We start from the raw sequence: 4,816 nt of genomic DNA, 5'->3' as shown, positions 1-4,816 counted from the left end.
ATAGACCAATGGAAGAGAATATAAAACCCAGAACTAGACCCACAGAAGTATGGCCAACTAATCTTTGACAAAGCAGGAAAGAATATCCAATGGAAAAAAGACAGCCTCTTTAACAAACGGTGCTAGGAGAACTGGACAGCAACATGCAGAAGGATGAAACTAGACCACTTTCTTACACCATTCACAAAAATAAACTCAAAATGGATAAAGGACCTGAATGTGAGACAGGAAACCATCAAAACCCTAGAGGAGAAAGCAGGAAAACACCTCTCAGACCTCAGCCGCAGCAAGTTCTTACTTGATAAATCCCCAAAGGCAAGGGAATTAAAAGCAAGAATGAACTATTGTGACCTCATGAAGATAAAAAGCTTCTGCACAGCAAACGAAACAGTCACCAAAAGTAAAAGGCAAACAACAGAATGGGAAAAGATATTTGCAAATGACATATCGGACAAAGGACTAGCATCCAACATCTATAAAGAGGTCACCAAACTCCACACCCGAAAAACAAATAATCCAGTGAAGAAATGGGCAGAAAATATGAATAGACACTTCTCTAAAGAAGACATCCGGATGGTCAACAGGCACATGAAAAGATGCTCAACCTCGCTCCTCATCAGGGAAATACAAATCAAAACCACACTCAGCTATCACCTCACGCCAGTCAGAGTGGCCAAAATGAACAAATCAGGAGACTATAGATGCTGGAGAGGATGTGGAGAAACGGGAACCCTCTTGCACTGTTGGTGGGAATGCAAACTGGTGCAGCCACTCTGGAAAACAGCGTGGAGGTTCCTCAGAAAATTAAAAATAGACCTACCCTATGACCCAGCAATAGCACTGCTAGGAATTTCCCCAAGGGATACAGGAGTGCTGATAGATAGGGGCACTTGTACTCCAATGTTTATAGCAGCACTGTCAACAATAGCTAAATTATGGAAAGAGCCCAAATGTCCATCAACTGACGAATGGATAAAGAAATTATGGTTTATATACATAATGTAATACTACGTGGCAATGAGAAAGAATGAAATATGTCCTTTTGTAGCAACGTGGATGGAACTGGAGAGGGTTATACTAAGTGAAATAAGTCATGCAGAGAAGGACAGATACCATATGTTTTCACTCCTATGTGGATCCTGAGAAACTTAACAGAAGACCATGGAGGAGGGGAAGGAAAAAAAATGGTTAGAGAGGGAGTGAGCCAAAACATAAGAGACTCCTAAAAACTGAGAACAAACTGAGGGTTTATGGGGGTGGGGGGATGGGTCTGGGATTGTGAGGCCTCCTGCTTTGGTCTTCTTCTTCAAAATTACTGTGGCTATTTGGGGCCTTTTGTGGTTTGATACAAATTTTAGGGTTGTTTGTTCTAGCTTCGAGAAGAATGCTGGTGCAATTTTGATTGGAATTGCATTGGATGTTAGATAGCTTTGGGTAGTATTGACATTTTAATAATATTTATTCTCCCAATCCATGAGCACGGAATGTTTTTCCATTTCTGTATATCTTCGTCAATTTCCTTCCTAGGCTTTCTATAGTTTTCACCATACAGATCTTTTACATCTTTGGTTAGATTTATCCCTAGGTATTTTATGATTCTTGGTGCAATTGTGAATGGGATCAGTTTCTTTATTTGTCTTTCTGTTGCTTCATTATTAGTGTATAAGAATGCAACTGATTTCTGTACATTAATTTTGTATCCTGCAACTTTGCTGAATTCATCTATCATTTTTAGCAGACTTTTGGTGGAGTCTGTCGGGTTTTCCATGTATAATATCATGTCATCTGCAAAAAGTGAAAGATTGACTTCATCTTTGCCAATTTTGATGCCTTTGATTTCCTTTTATTGTCTGATTGCTGACGATAGCACTTCCAAAACTATGTGAAACAACAGCGGTGAGAGTGGACATCCCTGTCCTGTCCCATATGTCAGGGAGAAAGCTCTCAGTTTTTCCCCATTGAGGATGATGTTAGCTGTGGGCTTTTCATAAATGGCTTTTATGATGTTTAAGTATGTTCCTTCTATCCACACTTTCTCGAGAGTTTTTATTCAACGTTTATTTATTTTTGGGACAGAGAGAGACAGAGCATGAATGGGGGAGGGGCAGAGAGAGAGGGAGACACAGAATCGGAAACAGGCTCCAGGCTCTGAGCCATCAGCCCAGAGCCTGACGCGGGGCTTGAACTCACGGACCACGAGATCGTGACCTGGCTGAAGTCGGACGCTTAACCGACTGCGCCACCCAGGCGCCCCTCGAGAGTTTTTATTAAGAAAGGATGCTAAATTTTGTCAAATGCTTTTTCTGCATCGATTGACAGGATCATATGGTTCTTATCTTTTCTTTTATTAATGTGATGTATCACATTGGTTGATTTGCGAACATTGAACCAGACCTGCAGCCCAGGAATGATTCCCACTTGATCGTGGTGAATAATTCTTTTTATATGCTGTTGAATTTGATTTGCTAGTATCTTATTGAGAATTTTTGCATCCATATTCATCAGGGATATTGGCCTGTAGTTCTCTTTTTTTACTGGGTCTCTGTCTGGTTTGGGAATCAAAGGAATGCTGGCTTCATAGAATGAGTCTGGAAGTTTTCCTTCCCTTTCTATATTTTGGAATAGGTTGAGAAGTATGATAGGTATTATCTTTGCTTTAAATGTCTGGTAGAATTCCCCAGGGAAGCCATCTGGTCCTTGACTCTTATTTGTTGGGAGATGTTTGATAACTGATCCAATTTCTTCGCTGGCTATGGGTCTGTTCAAGCTTTCTATTTCTTCCTGTTTGAGTTTTGGGAGTGTGTGGGTGTTTGGGAATTTGTCCATTTCTTCCAGGTTGTCCAGTTTGTTGGCATATAATTTTTCATAGTATTCCCTGATAATTGCTTGTATTTCTGAGGGATTGGTCGTCATAATTCCATTTTCATTCATGATTTTTTCTATTTGGGTCATCTCCCTTTTCTTTTTCAGAAGCCTGGCTAGAGGTTTATCCATTTGCTTTATTTTTTCAAAAGACCAACTCTTGCTTTCATTGATCTGCTCTACAGTTTTTTTAGATTCTATATTGTTTACTTCTGTTCTGATCTTTATTATTTCTCTTCTTCTGCTGGGGTTGGGATGTCTTTGCTGTTCTGCTTCTATTTCCTTTAGGTGTGCTAGGGGCATAGGTGGAGAGAGAGAGGATTGTAAGCATGCTCCATGCTCAGCGTGGAGCCTGGCATGGGGCTTGATCCCATGGGCTCCTGGAACCATGACGTGAGCCAAAATCAAGAGTCAGATGCTCAACTGACTGAGCTGCCCAACCCCCCCTCCATTCTTTTTGTTGTTGTTGTTAATTGCAGGCTTTTATTTCTATAAACTCCCGTCTTTGAATTGCTTTTGTAACATACCATAGATTTTAATGTGTTTTGTTTCCATTTTCATGTGTTTGAGGATAGTTTTTGAGTCTACTTTTGATTTTTTCTTGGACATATTGGTTGTTAAGGAGTGTATTGTTTAATTTCCACACAGGTGTGAATTTTTTTAGTTTTACTCCTGTTATTGATTTCTAGTTTCATCCACCGTTGTCAGAAAAGATGCTTGGTATTATTTGAAACTTCTTAAATTTGGTTAGATTTGTTTTGTGACTTAACATATAATCTGTCCTGGAGAATGCTCCATGTACACTTGAAAAGAATGTGTATTCTGCTGCTGTTAGATGGAATGATCTGTATGATTCTGTTAGGTCCAATGGTTTAAAGTACTGTTCACATCCAGTGTTTTCTTACTGATTTTCTGCTTGGATGATCTATTCATTTCTGAAAGTGGGTCATTTAAGTCCTGTACTATTAGTACTATTAGTATTGGCTATGTCTCCCTTGAGATTTGTTAACATTTGATTAATATATTTAGGTGGTCCAATGATGGGTACGTATATATTTATGATTGTTATATCTTCAAAATTTTTTTCCCAGTGTTATTAATATAGAATTGAAAAACAAATGAAATCATGGGGCACCTGGGTGGCTCAGTTGGTTAAGTGTCCGACTTCAGCTCGGGTCACAATCTTGCATTTTGTGGGTTCAAGCCCCTCATTGGGCTCTGTGCTGACAGCTCAGAGTCCGGAGCCTGCTTTGGATTCTGTGTCTCCCTCTCTTTCTGCCCCTCCCCCACTCATGCTCTGTCTTTCTCTGTCTCTCAAAAATAAATTAAAAAACATTAAAGAAAGAAAAAGAATGTAATCGTATTAAAAGTGTACAATGTAACAATATGACTTGATATATGCATACACTATGAAAGGATTCCAACAAACAAGTTTACCGACACATGCATCATTTGACATATTTACTCTTTTTGGAGTTTTACTCTCAACAAATTTCAATTACACTATAGTCACTATGCTATACATTAAGTCATCAGAACATATTCATCTTATAACTAAAAGGCTGTACCTTTTTACAAACCTCTCCCATTTTCAAACCTTTCCCCAGCCCCTGGCAACCACCATTCTAACTTCTGATTCTATTAGCTTGACTTTTCCCCCCCAGTATTCCACATATAACTGGTAAGACTCAGGATCTGTCTTTGTCTAGTTTATTTCATTTAGCAGACTGCCCTCCAGTTTTATTTATGTTGCCACCAATGGGAGGATCTCCTTTTTTGTAAGACCAAATAAAATTATATTTTATATATATGTATATATGTATAATTGTATTATATATTTATGTAATTATATATAATTCTATTATATAATATATAATATATATTTTTGTAAGGCTAAATAAAATTCTATCATATATATTTATATATATAAATAAAAATTCTATTGTATATATTT

Source organism: Prionailurus bengalensis, unplaced genomic scaffold (genome assembly GCF_016509475.1).
Source record: "Prionailurus bengalensis isolate Pbe53 unplaced genomic scaffold, Fcat_Pben_1.1_paternal_pri Un_scaffold_112, whole genome shotgun sequence".
NCBI lineage: Eukaryota > Metazoa > Chordata > Mammalia > Carnivora > Felidae > Prionailurus > Prionailurus bengalensis.
This window is presented reverse-complemented; position numbering follows the sequence as displayed.